Genomic DNA, 22,714 nt, shown 5'->3' with positions numbered 1-22,714 from the left:
TGGGAAGGGGGAGTTATGAGACTGCTCCAAGCGGGCCAGGAAACCGTGTGTCCGTGAAGCTTGCCGGGACAGCAGAGACACGATTCTGACCAATCCTCTGACATCGCAGTGGACCCGAAAAACAACCTGGCCTCATCTACACAGTGCCAGAGTTGGGCTCAAGTAGCATATTCAAGTCCCATTGCCCTCAACTGCAGGTTGCCAACGGAACATGAAAGGGGCCGGCCGGTGGTGCAGCGGTGAGGTCCGCACCTTCTGGGTCGGTGGCCCGGGGTGGGCCGGGTGGACCCTCGGGTGAGCTTGCTCACCACTGCTTCAGGCATTCTGGGGCAGGCGTCCGAGCTAGTGTAGAGGCAGACGGGAAGGGACGTTAGACAGGGCCAGACTTCCACAGCAAATACAGGAGCATTGCCAGCAGATGTGAGCTCAGCGATGCACTTCTGCCAGAACAAAACCGATTCAAAGTTGCAAAGCATAGAGAAACTGAAGCTGAAAAGAAAAAGTGAAAAACTGCATGCCAGTGAGAAGGATGAGATCTCTATGAAGAAACTTAGCAAAACAGGTGAAAGCCATGGCAATGGAAAGCTAACAAACGTTGGGGGAAAGAAATTCAAGAAGGCACAAGGAGAAAGAAGGAGATTCCCGGATCTAGGAGTGGAAGCAGCAACACACTGGAAACGTCCCTACCAGAGCAAGGAATCTATGGATTCCATGCAATCCCAGTCAAAGTTGCAGCAATGTTTCCCACAGAGACAGAAGAGGGAATCCTAAAGTTTCTAGCCAGCAACAAGAGACCCTGACTAGGCAAAGGAATCCTCAGGAAAACGAAAAAAGCAGGACGTGGCACACTTTCCGATTTCAACATATAGGACGAAGCACTAGGTACCGAGACGGCACAGTCTGGGCCCCAAAACAGGCACACAGACCCCTGCAACAGAATCGAGAACCCAGAGCCCAACTCAAACGTACATGGACAGCCCATTTTCGACCAGGGAGCCAAGAGGAGACAGCGGAGAAAGGAGAGTCTCTACCATAAACGGTGCTGGGAAGCCTGCACAGCCACCTGGAACACAACGACAGTACACCATGATGTTACACCTGGCACACACACCACCTGAAATGGATCAAAGCCTTGAATGGCAGACTTGAAACCGTGAACCTTGTAGCAGAAGACCTAGGCAGAGTGCTCTTTGCCATCTGTCTGAGCCGCCTGCTTGGAAGAAGCAAGTCCGACTGGGCCAGGGCAAGCAAGTCAACAAGAAACCAACGGGACCACGTCAAATGCGGACGCTTCTGCCCAGTGAAGGAAACCATCGACTGAACGCAAAGATAGCACGACGACTGGGGGAGGATGTTTGCAAACCCCACATCGGACAAGGGGTGAAAAGCCCAAGGATGCAATCAACTCGCACGTCCCCACAAGAAAAAAAAAAAAAAAACAACAAGCCAATGAAAGCCTGGGCAGAAGATGGAAACAGAGATTTCTGCCAAGAAGATCGAAAGAGGGCCAACGGGTGCATGAACACTTGTTCACCGTCATTAAGTCTCAGGCCAATGCAAATGCAAACTGCAAGGGCACAGCAGCTCACTGTGGTCAGAATGGCTATAAGGAAGCAGACAGGAAGCCACAAGTGTCAGAGAGGAGGTGGAGAGAAGGGAAGCCTCCTGCACCGTTGGTGGGAGTGCAGACCGGTGCAGCCACTACGCCAAGCGGTGTGGAACTGCCTCAGAACTTGAAGAATCCATGTCCCATATGATCCAGCTATTCCTCTGCGGCGTGTTGATCCAAAGAACTCGGAAACACTCCTGCATAAAGACATGTGCACCACTGAGTTCACCACAGCGTCGCTCCCACTACCCAAGACTTGGAAGCCTCCCTGGAGCCCAGCAAGGGACGAGTGCAGAAGGAAGATGGGCTATAGCCACGCAATGGCATACCAGTCAGCCGGAACCAAGGATGCAATCCAGCCATTTGTGACCACCAGAATGGCTGTGAGGGTTTTAGGGAAGTGAAACAAGCCCCAGGGAGCAAGGCAAGTACCGTGGGACCTCACTTAAGAGGAGGAGGAAAAGCAAGCGGTCAGGAACAGGTGGCACGGGACATTTGATTGGGGGTTCCCAGAGACAAAGCGGGGAGGTGTGAGAGGGTGAAACAGATGATGAGGCACAAGTGTGTGGTGAGGGCCTGCTATTAGGCTTACGCAGGGGAAGATGATGTAAGCTACACGGAAGTCTACCTCGAGGAGGATGCAAATCGGAAAGATAAAGGATGTTCTAATGCAGGGTTGCGGCAAGAAATTCACCTAAAAGCAAAAAAAATCCAAAATGGGGTCCAGAATGACGGCATAAAGCTTTGGGGCTGAAAGAGATTAGAGAAGGTGAACTTCCAAGGCTGGAAAATCACCTCAAAATGCGTACTGATGCTACAGAAAGGTAGACCATTCCAAATAGATGAAGAGGAATACTACCCACAGAACATGCTGCCTGCTAAACCCATGCACCAACGGAAAAGGTTACCGTCCAGGATGTTACTACTAATCACCTTCACGAATAATCCAAACAGGCCCACGTGTTCCCAAGCTCAGGCAAAAGGTTGGTCCAAAAGTCCAATTCAGGGCCGGCCCTGTGGCGCAGCGGGTAAGTGCCCACGTTCCGCTTGGCCGGCCCAGGCCTCACTGTTTCACACCACGGGTGCAGATCACATTAGCAGTGTTAGGAAATATAGATTTCATGGTACGGTGCGGACAGGGATCATAAACTAAGTAGCAATGGTGAGGTCACGTTATCAATACGCACCAGAAAAAGAACCGTGAGGCTTTTACAATCCAGGAACGCATCTGGTGCACTTCCCCAAAGGAAGAAGGAAGGAAAACATGGGGCCTGCCAAGGTGGAATCGGCAGAGTGCTAGGAGATGACACGATCATTGCGCATCAGAGGACTGCCCCGGCAACTTCAACTTGGGAGGGAGTCCAGGACTTTCTCTGGGGAACGTCCACCCACTTGGCCATCTACATAAAATGTAAGAGGTAAAACCCAGGATAATCTTACAGGACAGAAACCAGTGTCTAGAGAGAATGTAGCAGGCCTTCCAAAGTGCGAGGAGCAAGACAGAAACCGACAAGAAACCGAGAAAAAGGAAAAGTATCCTACCAGGAAAGGGTGAGGAGTCGGACTGGCCTGAGATGGCTCTGAAACTCTGTGTGCACGCAGGTTGTCAGGACCACTTCGAATTTTGAGGTTGTTTATGACATCACGAGGATCAAGTCCGCCAAGATGGCCGCACGGTTACAGACTGTGGATTGGCCTAGGCTAGGCTATTAAAGGGAGGGATACCCAGAAACAGCTTTGAGAAACAGAAAGCGGACACAGAAACTGGAAGACATAAAACAGACGCTGATTCGAGGGCTAAGAAAGGGATCCTGGGCAAGAAGCGAGAATAGAGGGACAAGCCCCGAGAGGAGAACGTTGTCATCTATTCAAGTCTATGGGGAGGCCATGCTGATTCAAGCTTGCAACTTGATTGGAAGCAAGAGGCCGGACTTGAGCCTTATCAGACCTACGTGGTCCTTCTGCCTTAAGCATAAGCCAAAGTCAAGAATGAGGTCTTGAGGACGTTGAAGAGAAGACTCGATGCCTCCTTTCCCAGGCCCCTGGCATTCTTTGCAGATCAGTCTCACTTTCCATAGCTCTGGCGTCACGGGGGCCCACTGGGTACATGCTAATGTGTCCCAAGAGATGTCTTGGAAGCCTTGAAGGAATGGAGCCCCGTCACGCTTGGGCTATGTCTCTTTGTTTGGAAGTGCTCTACAAGGGTGCTGAAAAGCACCCTTTTCCACAGGGCTTCGTTCCTTCGTGAAGGCTGCCCTCCCAGGCTAGTGTGCTCAGTTTGCCTCCATCGAAATTCTCTCCCCCTACCTCTTGCCGTAGAAGGATTATGGATTATGTGTTTTGACACCACATGTAAGGAAGTGGGCTGAAAATGAGAACATTACAATTCTGTTGCAAGAAAAAGAAACAGGCCAGGGCTGAGGATGTAAGGCAAACAAATGGCACAGCCCATAGAAATAAAGTAAGCCCGTATCTAGACGGCACCTGGGGGAACGTTCCAGGATCAGGGGTGAAGTTCGAAACTTCCCAAATCCGGAAGGGAGACAGAAAAATATCTTTCCTGGAGAGAGGAATTCATCAGATTCGTCTAATTTGTCTTGGAAACATTGTGTCCGTGAAGGGGGATGCCAGGACCACCTCGAGTTTGGAGTTTCTGACCTCAGGATGTCAAACCAACCCAGATGACCACGTGTTCCCAGTGCTTAGTTTGACCCAGGCTAGGGCAGCAAAGACTCCTTCAAGTGACCGGTGCAAATTCAAAGACAACAACCAAGAGTCACGAAAGCGCTCACACCTCGGCCTCGAGAACATACGGTGATTCCAGAAATCCAAAATGAATCACTTGGAATGAAGGGGAACGGACTGATAAGCATGTCTAAGGGGGATAGCTGAGAAATACCGTGACGATTCTCCTATGGAAAAGAGACAAAGGTCCCAGAAAATGGAAGGCGAACAGAAATCACACCTGGACAATCCACAATGAAAGATGATGTCCGTCTTTAGACAGACTCTGCTGGAACGTTTGAAAGGCAGAGAAATCCACAAGCCAAAAGACGGCAGCGAAGGTCAAGGCTGGGCTAAGTGGGAAGGGGGAGTTATGAGACTGCTCCAAGCGGGCCAGGAAACCGTGTGTCCGTGAAGCTTGCCGGGACAGCAGAGACACGATTCTGACCAATCCTCTGACATCGCAGTGGACCCGAAAAACAACCTGGCCTCATCTACACAGTGCCAGAGTTGGGCTCAAGTAGCATATTCAAGTCCCATTGCCCTCAACTGCAGGTTGCCAACGGAACATGAAAGGGGCCGGCCGGTGGTGCAGCGGTGAGGTCCGCACCTTCTGGGTCGGTGGCCCGGGGTGGGCCGGGTGGACCCTCGGGTGAGCCTGCTCACCACTGCTTCAGGCATTCTGGGGCAGGCGTCCGAGCTAGTGTAGAGGCAGACGGGAAGGGACGTTAGACAGGGCCAGACTTCCACAGCAAATACAGGAGCATTGCCAGCAGATGTGAGCTCAGCGATGCACTTCTGCCAGAACAAAACCGATTCAAAGTTGCAAAGCATAGAGAAACTGAAGCTGAAAAGAAAAAGTGAAAAACTGCATGCCAGTGAGAAGGATGAGATCTCTATGAAGAAACTTAGCAAAACAGGTGAAAGCCATGGCAATGGAAAGCTAACAAACGTTGGGGGAAAGAAATTCAAGAAGACACAAGGAGAAAGAAGGAGATTCCCGGATCTAGGAGTGGAAGCAGCAACACACTGGAAACGTCCCTACCAGAGCAAGGAATCTCTGGATTCCATGCAATCCCAGTCAAAGTTGCAGCAATGTTTCCCACAGAGACAGAAGAGGGAATCCTAAAGTTTCTAGCCAGCAACAAGAGACCCTGACTAGGCAAAGGAATCCTCAGGAAAACGAAAAAAGCAGGACGTGGCACACTTTCCGATTTCAACATATAGGACGAAGCACTAGGTACCGAGACGGCACAGTCTGGGCCCCAAAACAGGCACACAGACCCCTGCAACAGAATCGAGAACCCAGAGCCCAACTCAAACGTACATGGACAGCCCATTTTCGACCAGGGAGCCAAGAGGAGACAGCGGAGAAAGGAGAGTCTCTACCATAAACGGTGCTGGGAAGCCTGCACAGCCACCTGGAACACAACGACAGTACACCATGATGTTACACCTGGCACACACACCACCTGAAATGGATCAAAGCCTTGAATGGCAGACTTGAAACCGTGAACCTTGTAGCAGAAGACCTAGGCAGAGTGCTCTTTGCCATCTGTCTGAGCCGCCTGCTTGGAAGAAGCAAGTCCGACTGGGCCAGGGCAAGCAAGTCAACAAGAAACCAACGGGACCACGTCAAATGCGGACGCTTCTGCCCAGTGAAGGAAACCATCGACTGAACGCAAAGATAGCACGACGACTGGGGGAGGATGTTTGCAAACCCCACATCGGACAAGGGGTGAAAAGCCCAAGGATGCAATCAACTCGCACGTCCCCACAAGAAAAAAAAAAAAAAACAACAAGCCAATGAAAGCCTGGGCAGAAGATGGAAACAGAGATTTCTGCCAAGAAGATCGAAAGAGGGCCAACGGGTGCATGAACACTTGTTCACCGTCATTAAGTCTCAGGCCAATGCAAATGCAAACTGCAAGGGCACAGCAGCTCACTGTGGTCAGAATGGCTATAAGGAAGCAGACAGGAAGCCACAAGTGTCAGAGAGGAGGTGGAGAGAAGGGAAGCCTCCTGCACCGTTGGTGGGAGTGCAGACCGGTGCAGCCACTACGCCAAGCGGTGTGGAACTGCCTCAGAACTTGAAGAATCCATGTCCCATATGATCCAGCTATTCCTCTGCGGCGTGTTGATCCAAAGAACTCGGAAACACTCCTGCATAAAGACATGTGCACCGCTGAGTTCACCACAGCGTCGCTCCCACTACCCAAGACTTGGAAGCCTCCCTGGAGCCCAGCAAGGGACGAGTGCAGAAGGAAGATGGGCTATAGCCACGCAATGGCATACCAGTCAGCCGGAACCAAGGATGCAATCCAGCCATTTGTGACCACCAGAATGGCTGTGAGGGTTTTAGGGAAGTGAAACAAGCCCCAGGGAGCAAGGCAAGTACCGTAGGACCTCACTTAAGAGGAGGAGGAAAAGCAAGCGGTCAGGAACAGGTGGCACGGGACATTTGATTGGGGGTTCCCAGAGACAAAGCGGGGAGGTGTGAGAGGGTGAAACAGATGATGAGGCACAAGTGTGTGGTGAGGGCCTGCTATTAGGCTTACGCAGGGGAAGATGATGTAAGCTACACGGAAGTCTACCTCGAGGAGGATGCAAATCGGAAAGATATAGGATGTTCTAATGCAGGGTTGCGGCAATAAATTCACCTAAAAGCAAAAAAATCCAAAATGGGGTCCAGAATGACGGCATAAAGCTTTGGGGCTGAAAGAGATTAGAGAAGGTGAACTTCCAAGGCTGGAAAATCACCTCAAAATGCGTACTGATGCTACAGAAAGGTAGACCATTCCAAATAGATGAAGAGGAATACTACCCACAGAACATGCTGCCTGCTAAACCCATGCACCAACGGAAAAGGTTACCGTCCAGGATGTTACTACTAATCACCTTCACGAATAATCCAAACAGGCCCACGTGTTCCCAAGCTCAGGCAAAAGGTTGGTCCAAAAGTCCAATTCAGGGCCGGCCCTGTGGCGCAGCGGGTAAGTGCCCACGTTCCGCTTGGCCGGCCCAGGCCTCACTGTTTCACACCACGGGTGCAGATCACATTAGCAGTGTTAGGAAATATAGATTTCATGGTACGGTGCGGACAGGGATCATAAACTAAGTAGCAATGGTGAGGTCACCTTATCAATACGCACCAGAAAAAGAACCGTGAGGCTTTTACAATCCAGGAACGCATCTGGTGCACTTCCCCAAAGGAAGAAGGAAGGAAAACATGGGGCCCGCCAAGGTGGAATCGGCAGAGTGCTAGGAGATGACACGATCATTGCGCATCAGAGGACTGCCCCGGCAACTTCAACTTGGGAGGGAGTCCAGGACTTTCTCTGGGGAACGTCCACCCACTTGGCCATCTACATAAAATGTAAGAGGTAAAACCCAGGATAATCTTACAGGACAGAAACCAGTGTCTAGAGAGAATGTAGCAGGCCTTCCAAAGTGCGAGGAGCAAGACAGAAACCGACAAGAAACCGAGAAAAAGGAAAAGTATCCTACCAGGAAAGGGTGAGGAGTCGGACTGGCCTGAGATGGCTCTGAAACTCTGTGTGCACGCAGGTTGTCAGGACAACTTCGAATTTTGAGGTTGTTTATGACATCACGAGGATCATGTCCGCCAAGATGGCCGCACGGTTACAGACTGCGGATTGGCCTAGGCTAGGCTATTAAAGGGAGGGATACCCAGAAACAGCTTTGAGAAACAGAAAGCGGACACAGAAACTGGAAGACATAAAACAGACGCTGATTCGAGGGCTAAGAAAGGGATCCTGGGCAAGAAGCGAGAATAGAGGGACAAGCCCCGAGAGGAGAACGTTGTCATCTATTCAAGTCTATGGGGAGGCCATGCTGATTCAAGCTTGCAACTTGATTGGAAGCAAGAGGCCGGACTTGGGCCTTATCAGACCTACGTGGTCCTTCTGCCTTAAGCATAAGCCAAAGTCAAGAATGAGGTCTTGAGGACGTTGAAGAGAAGACTCGATGCCTCCTTTCCCAGGCCCCTGGCATTCTTTGCAGATCAGTCTCACTTTCCATAGCTCTGGCGTCACGGGGGCCCACTGGGTACATGCTAATGTGTCCCAAGAGATGTCTTGGAAGCCTTGAAGGAATGGAGCCCCGTCACGCTTGGGCTATGTCTCTTTGTTTGGAAGTGCTCTACAAGGGTGCTGAAAAGCACCCTTTTCCACAGGGCTTCGTTCCTTCGTGAGGGCTGCCCTCCCAGGCTAGTGTGCTCAGTTTGCCTCCATCGAAATTCTCTCCCCCTACCTCTTGCCGTAGAAGGATTATGGATTATGTGTTTTGACACCACATGTAAGGAAGTGGGCTGAAAATGAGAACATTACAATTCTGTTGCAAGAAAAAGAAACAGGCCAGGGCTGAGGATGTAAGGCAAACAAATGGCACAGCCCATAGAAATAAAGTAAGCCCGTATCTAGACGGCACCTGGGGGAACGTTGCAGGATCAGGGGTGAAGTTCGAAACTTCCCAAATCCGGAAAGGAGACACAAAAATATCTTTCCTGGAGAGAGGAATTCATCAGATTCGTCTAATTTGTCTTGGAAACATTGTGTCCGTGAAGGGGGATGCCAGGACCACCTCGAGTTTGGAGTTTCTGACCTCAGGATGTCAAACCAACCCAGATGACCACGTGTTCCCAGTGCTTAGTTTGACCCAGGCTAGGGCAGCAAAGACTCCTTCAAGTGACCGGTGCAAATTCAAAGACAACAACCAAGAGTCACGAAAGCACTCACACCTCGGCCTAGAGAACATACGGTGATTCCAGAAATGCAAAATGAATCACTTGGAATGAAGGGGAACGGACTGATAAGCATGTCTAAGGGGGATAGCTGAGAAATACCGTGACGATTCTCCTATGGAAAAGAGACAAAGGTCCCAGAAAATGGAAGGCGAACAGAAATCACACCTGGATAATCCACAATGAAAGATGATGTCCGTCTTTAGACAGACTCTGCTGGAACGTTTGAAAGGCAGAGAAATCCACAAGCCAAAAGACGGCAGCGAAGGTCAAGGCTGGGCTAAGTGGGAAGGGGGAGTTATGAGACTGCTCCAAGCGGGCCAGGAAACCGTGTGTCCGTGAAGCTTGCCGGGACAGCAGAGACACGATTCTGACCAATCCTCTGACATCGCAGTGGACCCGAAAAACAACCTGGCCTCATCTACACAGTGCCAGAGTTGGGCTCAAGTAGCATATTCAAGTCCCATTGCCCTCAACTGCAGGTTGCCAACGGAACATGAAAGGGGCCGGCCGGTGGTGCAGCGGTGAGGTCCGCACCTTCTGGGTCGGTGGCCCGGGGTGGGCCGGGTGGACCCTCGGGTGAGCCTGCTCACCACTGCTTCAGGCATTCTGGGGCAGGCGTCCGAGCTAGTGTAGAGGCAGACGGGAAGGGACGTTAGACAGGGCCAGACTTCCACAGCAAATACAGGAGCATTGCCAGCAGATGTGAGCTCAGCGATGCACTTCTGCCAGAACAAAACCGATTCAAAGTTGCAAAGCATAGAGAAACTGAAGCTGAAAAGAAAAAGTGAAAAACTGCATGCCAGTGAGAAGGATGAGATCTCTATGAAGAAACTTAGCAAAACAGGTGAAAGCCATGGCAATGGAAAGCTAACAAACGTTGGGGGAAAGAAATTCAAGAAGGCACAAGGAGAAAGAAGGAGATTCCCGGATCTAGGAGTGGAAGCAGCAACACACTGGAAACGTCCCTACCAGAGCAAGGAATCTCTGGATTCCATGCAATCCCAGTCAAAGTTGCAGCAATGTTTCCCACAGAGACAGAAGAGGGAATCCTAAAGTTTCTAGCCAGCAACAAGAGACCCTGACTAGGCAAAGGAATCCTCAGGAAAACGAAAAAAGCAGGACGTGGCACACTTTCCGATTTCAACATATAGGACGAAGCACTAGGTACCGAGACGGCACAGTCTGGGCCCCAAAACAGGCACACAGACCCCTGCAACAGAATCGAGAACCCAGAGCCCAACTCAAACGTACATGGACAGCCCATTTTCGACCAGGGAGCCAAGAGGAGACAGCGGAGAAAGGAGAGTCTCTACCATAAACGGTGCTGGGAAGCCTGCACAGCCACCTGGAACACAACGACAGTACACCATGATGTTACACCTGGCACACACACCACCTGAAATGGATCAAAGCCTTGAATGGCAGACTTGAAACCGTGAACCTTGTAGCAGAAGACCTAGGCAGAGTGCTCTTTGCCATCTGTCTGAGCCGCCTGCTTGGAAGAAGCAAGTCCGACTGGGCCAGGGCAAGCAAGTCAACAAGAAACCAACGGGACCACGTCAAATGCGGACGCTTCTGCCCAGTGAAGGAAACCATCGACTGAACGCAAAGATAGCACGACGACTGGGGGAGGATGTTTGCAAACCCCACATCGGACAAGGGGTGAAAAGCCCAAGGATGCAATCAACTCGCACGTCCCCACAAGAAAAAAAAAAAAAAAACAACAAGCCAATGAAAGCCTGGGCAGAAGATGGAAACAGAGATTTCTGCCAAGAAGATCGAAAGAGGGCCAACGGGTGCATGAACACTTGTTCACCGTCATTAAGTCTCAGGCCAATGCAAATGCAAACTGCAAGGGCACAGCAGCTCACTGTGGTCAGAATGGCTATAAGGAAGCAGACAGGAAGCCACAAGTGTCAGAGAGGAGGTGGAGAGAAGGGAAGCCTCCTGCACCGTTGGTGGGAGTGCAGACCGGTGCAGCCACTACGCCAAGCGGTGTGGAACTGCCTCAGAACTTGAAGAATCCATGTCCCATATGATCCAGCTATTCCTCTGCGGCGTGTTGATCCAAAGAACTCGGAAACACTCCTGCATAAAGACATGTGCACCGCTGAGTTCACCACAGCGTCGCTCCCACTACCCAAGACTTGGAAGCCTCCCTGGAGCCCAGCAAGGGACGAGTGCAGAAGGAAGATGGGCTATAGCCACGCAATGGCATACCAGTCAGCCGGAACCAAGGATGCAATCCAGCCATTTGTGACCACCAGAATGGCTGTGAGGGTTTTAGGGAAGTGAAACAAGCCCCAGGGAGCAAGGCAAGTACCGTGGGACCTCACTTAAGAGGAGGAGGAAAAGCAAGCGGTCAGGAACAGGTGGCACGGGACATTTGATTGGGGGTTCCCAGAGACAAAGCGGGGAGGTGTGAGAGGGTGAAACAGATGATGAGGCACAAGTGTGTGGTGAGGGCCTGCTATTAGGCTTACGCAGGGGAAGATGATGTAAGCTACACGGAAGTCTACCTCGAGGAGGATGCAAATCGGAAAGATAAAGGATGTTCTAATGCAGGGTTGCGGCAAGAAATTCACCTAAAAGCAAAAAAAATCCAAAATGGGGTCCAGAATGACGGCATAAAGCTTTGGGGCTGAAAGAGATTAGAGAAGGTGAACTTCCAAGGCTGGAAAATCACCTCAAAATGCGTACTGATGCTACAGAAAGGTAGACCATTCCAAATAGATGAAGAGGAATACTACCCACAGAACATGCTGCCTGCTAAACCCATGCACCAACGGAAAAGGTTACCGTCCAGGATGTTACTACTAATCACCTTCACGAATAATCCAAACAGGCCCACGTGTTCCCAAGCTCAGGCAAAAGGTTGGTCCAAAAGTCCAATTCAGGGCCGGCCCTGTGGCGCAGCGGGTAAGTGCCCACGTTCCGCTTGGCCGGCCCAGGCCTCACTGTTTCACATCACGGGTGCAGATCACATTAGCAGTGTTAGGAAATATAGATTTCATGGTACGGTGCGGACAGGGATCATAAACTAAGTAGCAATGGTGAGGTCACGTTATCAATACGCACCAGAAAAAGAACCGTGAGGCTTTTACAATCCAGGAACGCATCTGGTGCACTTCCCCAAAGGAAGCAGGAAGGAAAACATGGGACCCGCCAAGGTGGAATCGGCAGAGTGCTAGGAGATGACACGATCATTGCGCATCAGAGGACTGCCCCGGCAACTTCAACTTGGGAGGGAGTCCAGGACTTTCTCTGGGGAACGTCCACCCACTTGGCCATCTACATAAAATGTAAGAGGTAAAACCCAGGATAATCTTACAGGACAGAAACCAGTGTCTAGAGAGAATGTAGCAGGCCTTCCAAAGTGCGAGGAGCAAGACAGAAACCGACAAGAAACCGAGAAAAAGGAAAAGTATCCTACCAGGAAAGGGTGAGGAGTCGGACTGGCCTGAGATGGCTCTGAAACTCTGTGTGCACGCAGGTTGTCAGGACAACTTCGAATTTTGAGGTTGTTTATGACATCACGAGGATCATGTCCGCCAAGATGGCCGCACGGTTACAGACTGCGGATTGGCCTAGGCTAGGCTATTAAAGGGAGGGATACCCAGAAACAGCTTTGAGAAACAGAAAGCGGACACAGAAACTGGAAGACATAAAACAGACGCTGATTCGAGGGCTAAGAAAGGGATCCTGGGCAAGAAGCGAGAATAGAGGGACAAGCCCCGAGAGGAGAACGTTGTCATCTATTCAAGTCTATGGGGAGGCCATGCTGATTCAAGCTTGCAACTTGATTGGAAGCAAGAGGCCGGACTTGGGCCTTATCAGACCTACGTGGTCCTTCTGCCTTAAGCATAAGCCAAAGTCAAGAATGAGGTCTTGAGGACGTTGAAGAGAAGACTCGATGCCTCCTTTCCCAGGCCCCTGGCATTCTTTGCAGATCAGTCTCACTTTCCATAGCTCTGGCGTCACGGGGGCCCACTGGGTACATGCTAATGTGTCCCAAGAGATGTCTTGGAAGCCTTGAAGGAATGGAGCCCCGTCACGCTTGGGCTATGTCTCTTTGTTTGGAAGTGCTCTACAAGGGTGCTGAAAAGCACCCTTTTCCACAGGGCTTCGTTCCTTCGTGAGGGCTGCCCTCCCAGGCTAGTGTGCTCAGTTTGCCTCCATCGAAATTCTCTCCCCCTACCTCTTGCCGTAGAAGGATTATGGATTATGTGTTTTGACACCACATGTAAGGAAGTGGGCTGAAAATGAGAACATTACAATTCTGTTGCAAGAAAAAGAAACAGGCCAGGGCTGAGGATGTAAGGCAAACAAATGGCACAGCCCATAGAAATAAAGTAAGCCCGTATCTAGACGGCACCTGGGGGAACGTTCCAGGATCAGGGGTGAAGTTCGAAACTTCCCAAATCCGGAAAGGAGACAGAAAAATATCTTTCCTGGAGAGAGGAATTCATCAGATTCGTCTAATTTGTCTTGGAAACATTGTGTCCGTGAAGGGGGATGCCAGGACCACCTCGAGTTTGGAGTTTCTGACCTCAGGATGTCAAACCAACCCAGATGACCACGTGTTCCCAGTGCTTAGTTTGACCCAGGCTAGGACAGCAAAGACTCCTTCAAGTGACCGGTGCAAATTCAAAGACAACAACCAAGAGTCACGAAAGCGCTCACACCTCGGCCTCGAGAACATACGGTGATTCCAGAAATGCAAAATGAATCACTTGGAATGAAGGGGAACGGACTGATAAGCATGTCTAAGGGGGATAGCTGAGAAATACCGTGACGATTCTCCTATGGAAAAGAGACAAAGGTCCCAGAAAATGGAAGGCGAACAGAAATCACACCTGGACAATCCACAATGAAAGATGATGTCCGTCTTTAGACAGACTCTGCTGGAACGTTTGAAAGGCAGAGAAATCCACAAGCCAAAAGACGGCAGCGAAGGTCAAGGCTGGGCTAAGTGGGAAGGGGGAGTTATGAGACTGCTCCAAGCGGGCCAGGAAACCGTGTGTCCGTGAAGCTTGCCGGGACAGCAGAGACACGATTCTGACCAATCCTCTGACATCGCAGTGGACCCGAAAAACAACCTGGCCTCATCTACACAGTGCCAGAGTTGGGCTCAAGTAGCATATTCAAGTCCCATTGCCCTCAACTGCAGGTTGCCAACGGAACATGAAAGGGGCCGGCTGGTGGTGCAGCGGTGAGGTCCGCACCTTCTGGGTCGGTGGCCCGGGGTGGGCCGGGTGGACCCTCGGGTGAGCCTGCTCACCACTGCTTCAGGCATTCTGGGGCAGGCGTCCGAGCTAGTGTAGAGGCAGACGGGAAGGGACGTTAGACAGGGCCAGACTTCCACAGCAAATACAGGAGCATTGCCAGCAGATGTGAGCTCAGCGATGCACTTCTGCCAGAACAAAACCGATTCAAAGTTGCAAAGCATAGAGAAACTGAAGCTGAAAAGAAAAAGTGAAAAACTGCATGCCAGTGAGAAGGATGAGATCTCTATGAAGAAACTTAGCAAAACAGGTGAAAGCCATGGCAATGGAAAGCTAACAAACGTTGGGGGAAAGAAATTCAAGAAGACACAAGGAGAAAGAAGGAGATTCCCGGATCTAGGAGTGGAAGCAGCAACACACTGGAAACGTCCCTACCAGAGCAAGGAATCTCTGGATTCCATGCAATCCCAGTCAAAGTTGCAGCAATGTTTCCCACAGAGACAGAAGAGGGAATCCTAAAGTTTCTAGCCAGCAACAAGAGACCCTGACTAGGCAAAGGAATCCTCAGGAAAACGAAAAAAGCAGGACGTGGCACACTTTCCGATTTCAACATATAGGACGAAGCACTAGGTACCGAGACGGCACAGTCTGGGCCCCAAAACAGGCACACAGACCCCTGCAACAGAATCGAGAACCCAGAGCCCAACTCAAACGTACATGGACAGCCCATTTTCGACCAGGGAGCCAAGAGGAGACAGCGGAGAAAGGAGAGTCTCTACCATAAACGGTGCTGGGAAGCCTGCACAGCCACCTGGAACACAACGACAGTACACCATGATGTTACACCTGGCACACACACCACCTGAAATGGATCAAAGCCTTGAATGGCAGACTTGAAACCGTGAACCTTGTAGCAGAAGACCTAGGCAGAGTGCTCTTTGCCATCTGTCTGAGCCGCCTGCTTGGAAGAAGCAAGTCCGACTGGGCCAGGGCAAGCAAGTCAACAAGAAACCAACGGGACCACGTCAAATGCGGACGCTTCTGCCCAGTGAAGGAAACCATCGACTGAATGCAAAGATAGCACGACGACTGGGGGAGGATGTTTGCAAACCCCACATCGGACAAGGGGTGAAAAGCCCAAGGATGCAATCAACTCGCACGTCCCCACAAGAAAAAAAAAAAAAAACAACAAGCCAATGAAAGCCTGGGCAGAAGATGGAAACAGAGATTTCTGCCAAGAAGATCGAAAGAGGGCCAACGGGTGCATGAACACTTGTTCACCGTCATTAAGTCTCAGGCCAATGCAAATGCAAACTGCAAGGGCACAGCAGCTCACTGTGGTCAGAATGGCTATAAGGAAGCAGACAGGAAGCCACAAGTGTCAGAGAGGAGGTGGAGAGAAGGGAAGCCTCCTGCACCGTTGGTGGGAGTGCAGACCGGTGCAGCCACTACGCCAAGCGGTGTGGAACTGCCTCAGAACTTGAAGAATCCATGTCCCATATGATCCAGCTATTCCTCTGCGGCGTGTTGATCCAAAGAACTCGGAAACACTCCTGCATAAAGACATGTGCACCGCTGAGTTCACCACAGCGTCGCTCCCACTACCCAAGACTTGGAAGCCTCCCTGGAGCCCAGCAAGGGACGAGTGCAGAAGGAAGATGGGCTATAGCCACGCAATGGCATACCAGTCAGCCGGAACCAAGGATGCAATCCAGCCATTTGTGACCACCAGAATGGCTGTGAGGGTTTTAGGGAAGTGAAACAAGCCCCAGGGAGCAAGGCAAGTACCGTGGGACCTCACTTAAGAGGAGGAGGAAAAGCAAGCGGTCAGGAACAGGTGGCACGGGACATTTGATTGGGGGTTCCCAGAGACAAAGCGGGGAGGTGTGAGAGGGTGAAACAGATGATGAGGCACAAGTGTGTGGTGAGGGCCTGCTATTAGGCTTACGCAGGGGAAGATGATGTAAGCTACACGGAAGTCTACCTCGAGGAGGATGCAAATCGGAAAGATAAAGGATGTTCTAATGCAGGGTTGCGGCAAGAAATTCACCTAAAAGCAAAAAAAATCCAAAATGGGGTCCAGAATGACGGCATAAAGCTTTGGGGCTGAAAGAGATTAGAGAAGGTGAACTTCCAAGGCTGGAAAATCACCTCAAAATGCGTACTGATGCTACAGAAAGGTAGACCATTCCAAATAGATGAAGAGGAATACTACCCACAGAACATGCTGCCTGCTAAACCCATGCACCAACGGAAAAGGTTACCGTCCAGGATGTTACTACTAATCACCTTCACGAATAATCCAAACAGGCCCACGTGTTCCCAAGCTCAGGCAAAAGGTTGGTCCAAAAGTCCAATTCAGGGCCGGCCCTGTGGCGCAGCGGGTAAGTGCCCACGTTCCGCTTGGCCGGCCCAGGCCTCACTGTTTCACATCACGGGTGCAGATCACATTAGCAGTGTTAGGAAATATAGATTTCATGGTACGGTGCGGACAGGGATCATAAACTAAGTAGCAATGGTGAGGTCACCTTATCAATACGCACCAGAAAAAGAACCGTGAGGCTTTTACAATCCAGGAACGCATCTGGTGCACTTCCCCAAAGGAAGAAGGAAGGAAAACATGGGACCCGCCAAGGTGGAATCGGCAGAGTGCTAGGAGATGACACGATCATTGCGCATCAGAGGACTGCCCCGGCAACTTCAACTTGGGAGGGAGTCCAGGACTTTCTCTGGGGAACGTCCACCCACTTGGCCATCTACATAAAATGTAAGAGGTAAAACCCAGGATAATCTTACAGGACAGAAACCAGTGTCTAGAGAGAATGTAGCAGGCCTTCCAAAGTGCGAGGAGCAAGACAGAAACCGACAAGAAACCGAGAAAAAGGAAAAGTATCCTACCAGGAAAGGGTGAGGAGTCGGACTGGCCTGAGATGGCTCTGAAACTCTGTGTGCACGCAGGTTGTCAGGACAACTTCGAATTTTGAGGTTGTTTATGACATCACGAGGATCATGTCCGCCAAGATGGCCGCACGGTTACAGACTGCGGATTGGCCTAGGCTAGGCTATTAAAGGGAGGGATACCCAGAAACAGCTTTGAGAAACAGAAAGCGGACACAGAAAATGGAAGACATAAAACAGACGCTGATTCGAGGGCTAAGAAAGGGATCCTGGGCAAGAAGCGAGAATAGAGGGACAAGCCCCGAGAGGAGAACGTTGTCATCTATTCAAGTCTATGGGGAGGCCATGCTGATTCAAGCTTGCAACTTGATTGGAAGCAAGAGGCCGGACTTGGGCCTTATCAGACCTACGTGGTCCTTCTGCCTTAAGCATAAGCCAAAGTCAAGAATGAGGTCTTGAGGACGTTGAAGAGAAGACTCGATGCCTCCTTTCCCAGGCCCCTGGCATTCTTTGCAGATCAGTCTCACTTTCCATAGCTCTGGCGTCACAGGGGCCCACTGGGTACATGCTAATGTGTCCCAAGAGATGTCTTGGAAGCCTTGAAGGAATGGAGCCCCGTCACGCTTGGGCTATGTCTCTTTGTTTGGAAGTGCTCTACAAGGGTGCTGAAAAGCACCCTTTTCCACAGGGCTTCGTTCCTTCGTGAGGGCTGCCCTCCCAGGCTAGTGTGCTCAGTTTGCCTCCATCGAAATTCTCTCCCCCTACCTCTTGCCGTAGAAGGATTATGGATTATGTGTTTTGACACCACATGTAAGGAAGTGGGCTGAAAATGAGAACATTACAATTCTGTTGCAAGAAAAAGAAACAGGCCAGGGCTGAGGATGTAAGGCAAACAAATGGCACAGCCCATAGAAATAAAGTAAGCCCGTATCTAGACGGCACCTGGGGGAACGTTCCAGGATCAGGGGTGAAGTTCGAAACTTCCCAAATCCGGAAAGGAGACAGAAAAATATCTTTCCTGGAGAGAGGAATTCATCAGATTCGTCTAATTTGTCTTGGAAACATTGTGTCCGTGAAGGGGGATGCCAGGACCACCTCGAGTTTGGAGTTTCTGACCTCAGGATGTCAAACCAACCCAGATGACCACGTGTTCCCAGTGCTTAGTTTGACCCAGGCTAGGGCAGCAAAGACTCCTTCAAGTGACCGGTGCAAATTCAAAGACAACAACCAAGAGTCACGAAAGCGCTCACACCTCGGCCTCGAGAACATACGGTGATTCCAGAAATGCAAAATGAATCACTTGGAATGAAGGGGAACGGACTGATAAGCATGTCTAAGGGGGATAGCTGAGAAATACCGTGACGATTCTCCTATGGAAAAGAGACAAAGGTCCCAGAAAATGGAAGGCGAACAGAAATCACACCTGGACAATCCACAATGAAAGATGATGTCCGTCTTTAGACAGACTCTGCTGGAACGTTTGAAAGGCAGAGAAATCCACAAGCCAAAAGACGGCAGCGAAGGTCAAGGCTGGGCTAAGTGGGAAGGGGGAGTTATGAGACTGCTCCAAGCGGGCCAGGAAACCGTGTGTCCGTGAAGCTTGCCGGGACAGCAGAGACACGATTATGACCAATCCTCTGACATCGCAGTGGACCCGAAAAACAACCTGGCCTCATCTACACAGTGCCAGAGTTGGGCTCAAGTAGCATATTCAAGTCCCATTGCCCTCAACTGCAGGTTGCCAACGGAACATGAAAGGGGCCGGCCGGTGGTGCAGCGGTGAGGTCCGCACCTTCTGGGTCGGTGGCCCGGGGTGGGCCGGGTGGACCCTCGGGTGAGCCTGCTCACCACTGCTTCAGGCATTCTGGGGCAGGCGTCCGAGCTAGTGTAGAGGCAGACGGGAAGGGACGTTAGACAGGGCCAGACTTCCACAGCAAATACAGGAGCATTGCCAGCAGATGTGAGCTCAGCGATGCACTTCTGCCAGAACAAAACCGATTCAAAGTTGCAAAGCATAGAGAAACTGAAGCTGAAAAGAAAAAGTGAAAAACTGCATGCCAGTGAGAAGGATGAGATCTCTATGAAGAAACTTAGCAAAACAGGTGAAAGCCATGGCAATGGAAAGCTAACAAACGTTGGGGGAAAGAAATTCAAGAAGACACAAGGAGAAAGAAGGAGATTCCCGGATCTAGGAGTGGAAGCAGCAACACACTGGAAACGTCCCTACCAGAGCAAGGAATCTCTGGATTCCATGCAATCCCAGTCAAAGTTGCAGCAATGTTTCCCACAGAGACAGAAGAGGGAATCCTAAAGTTTCTAGCCAGCAACAAGAGACCCTGACTAGGCAAAGGAATCCTCAGGAAAACGAAAAAAGCAGGACGTGGCACACTTTCCGATTTCAACATATAGGACGAAGCACTAGGTACCGAGACGGCACAGTCTGGGCCCCAAAACAGGCACACAGACCCCTGCAACAGAATCGAGAACCCAGAGCCCAACTCAAACGTACATGGACAGCCCATTTTCGACCAGGGAGCCAAGAGGAGACAGCGGAGAAAGGAGAGTCTCTACCATAAACGGTGCTGGGAAGCCTGCACAGCCACCTGGAACACAACGACAGTACACCATGATGTTACACCTGGCACACACACCACCTGAAATGGATCAAAGCCTTGAATGGCAGACTTGAAACCGTGAACCTTGTAGCAGAAGACCTAGGCAGAGTGCTCTTTGCCATCTGTCTGAGCCGCCTGCTTGGAAGAAGCAAGTCCGACTGGGCCAGGGCAAGCAAGTCAACAAGAAACCAACGGGACCACGTCAAATGCGGACGCTTCTGCCCAGTGAAGGAAACCATCGACTGAATGCAAAGATAGCACGACGACTGGGGGAGGATGTTTGCAAACCCCACATCGGACAAGGGGTGAAAAGCCCAAGGATGCAATCAACTCGCACGTCCCCACAAGAAAAAAAAAAAAAAACAACAAGCCAATGAAAGCCTGGGCAGAAGATGGAAACAGAGATTTCTGCCAAGAAGATCGAAAGAGGGCCAACGGGTGCATGAACACTTGTTCACCGTCATTAAGTCTCAGGCCAATGCAAATGCAAACTGCAAGGGCACAGCAGCTCACTGTGGTCAGAATGGCTATAAGGAAGCAGACAGGAAGCCACAAGTGTCAGAGAGGAGGTGGAGAGAAGGGAAGCCTCCTGCACCGTTGGTGGGAGTGCAGACCGGTGCAGCCACTACGCCAAGCGGTGTGGAACTGCCTCAGAACTTGAAGAATCCATGTCCCATATGATCCAGCTATTCCTCTGCGGCGTGTTGATCCAAAGAACTCGGAAACACTCCTGCATAAAGACATGTGCACCGCTGAGTTCACCACAGCGTCGCTCCCACTACCCAAGACTTGGAAGCCTCCCTGGAGCCCAGCAAGGGACGAGTGCAGAAGGAAGATGGGCTATAGCCACGCAATGGCATACCAGTCAGCCGGAACCAAGGATGCAATCCAGCCATTTGTGACCACCAGAATGGCTGTGAGGGTTTTAGGGAAGTGAAACAAGCCCCAGGGAGCAAGGCAAGTACCGTGGGACCTCACTTAAGAGGAGGAGGAAAAGCAAGCGGTCAGGAACAGGTGGCACGGGACATTTGATTGGGGGTTCCCAGAGACAAAGCGGGGAGGTGTGAGAGGGTGAAACAGATGATGAGGCACAAGTGTGTGGTGAGGGCCTGCTATTAGGCTTACGCAGGGGAAGATGATGTAAGCTACACGGAAGTCTACCTCGAGGAGGATGCAAATCGGAAAGATAAAGGATGTTCTAATGCAGGGTTGCGGCAAGAAATTCACCTAAAAGCAAAAAAAATCCAAAATGGGGTCCAGAATGACGGCATAAAGCTTTGGGGCTGAAAGAGATTAGAGAAGGTGAACTTCCAAGGCTGGAAAATCACCTCAAAATGCGTACTGATGCTACAGAAAGGTAGACCATTCCAAATAGATGAAGAGGAATACTACCCACAGAACATGCTGCCTGCTAAACCCATGCACCAACGGAAAAGGTTACCGTCCAGGATGTTACTACTAATCACCTTCACGAATAATCCAAACAGGCCCACGTGTTCCCAAGCTCAGGCAAAAGGTTGGTCCAAAAGTCCAATTCAGGGCCGGCCCTGTGGCGCAGCGGGTAAGTGCCCACGTTCCGCTTGGCCGGCCCAGGCCTCACTGTTTCACATCACGGGTGCAGATCACATTAGCAGTGTTAGGAAATATAGATTTCATGGTACGGTGCGGACAGGGATCATAAACTAAGTAGCAATGGTGAGGTCACCTTATCAATACGCACCAGAAAAAGAACCGTGAGGCTTTTACAATCCAGGAACGCATCTGGTGCACTTCCCCAAAGGAAGCAGGAAGGAAAACATGGGACCCGCCAAGGTGGAATCGGCAGAGTGCTAGGAGATGACACGATCATTGCGCATCAGAGGACTGCCCCGGCAACTTCAACTTGGGAGGGAGTCCAGGACTTTCTCTGGGGAACGTCCACCCACTTGGCCATCTACATAAAATGTAAGAGGTAAAACCCAGGATAATCTTACAGGACAGAAACCAGTGTCTAGAGAGAATGTAGCAGGCCTTCCAAAGTGCGAGGAGCAAGACAGAAACCGACAAGAAACCGAGAAAAAGGAAAAGTATCCTACCAGGAAAGGGTGAGGAGTCGGACTGGCCTGAGATGGCTCTGAAACTCTGTGTGCACGCAGGTTGTCAGGACAACTTCGAATTTTGAGGTTGTTTATGACATCACGAGGATCATGTCCGCCAAGATGGCCGCACGGTTACAGACTGCGGATTGGCCTAGGCTAGGCTATTAAAGGGAGGGATACCCAGAAACAGCTTTGAGAAACAGAAAGCGGACACAGAAACTGGAAGACATAAAACAGACGCTGATTCGAGGGCTAAGAAAGGGATCCTGGGCAAGAAGCGAGAATAGAGGGACAAGCCCCGAGAGGAGAACGTTGTCATCTATTCAAGTCTATGGGGAGGCCATGCTGATTCAAGCTTGCAACTTGATTGGAAGCAAGAGGCCGGACTTGGGCCTTATCAGACCTACGTGGTCCTTCTGCCTTAAGCATAAGCCAAAGTCAAGAATGAGGTCTTGAGGACGTTGAAGAGAAGACTCGATGCCTCCTTTCCCAGGCCCCTGGCATTCTTTGCAGATCAGTCTCACTTTCCATAGCTCTGGCGTCACGGGGGCCCACTGGGTACATGCTAATGTGTCCCAAGAGATGTCTTGGAAGCCTTGAAGGAATGGAGCCCCGTCACGCTTGGGCTATGTCTCTTTGTTTGGAAGTGCTCTACAAGGGTGCTGAAAAGCACCCTTTTCCACAGGGCTTCGTTCCTTCGTGAGGGCTGCCCTCCCAGGCTAGTGTGCTCAGTTTGCCTCCATCGAAATTCTCTCCCCCTACCTCTTGCCGTAGAAGGATTATGGATTATGTGTTTTGAC

Source organism: Equus asinus, chromosome 21 (genome assembly GCF_041296235.1).
Source record: "Equus asinus isolate D_3611 breed Donkey chromosome 21, EquAss-T2T_v2, whole genome shotgun sequence".
NCBI lineage: Eukaryota > Metazoa > Chordata > Mammalia > Perissodactyla > Equidae > Equus > Equus asinus.
This window is presented reverse-complemented; position numbering follows the sequence as displayed.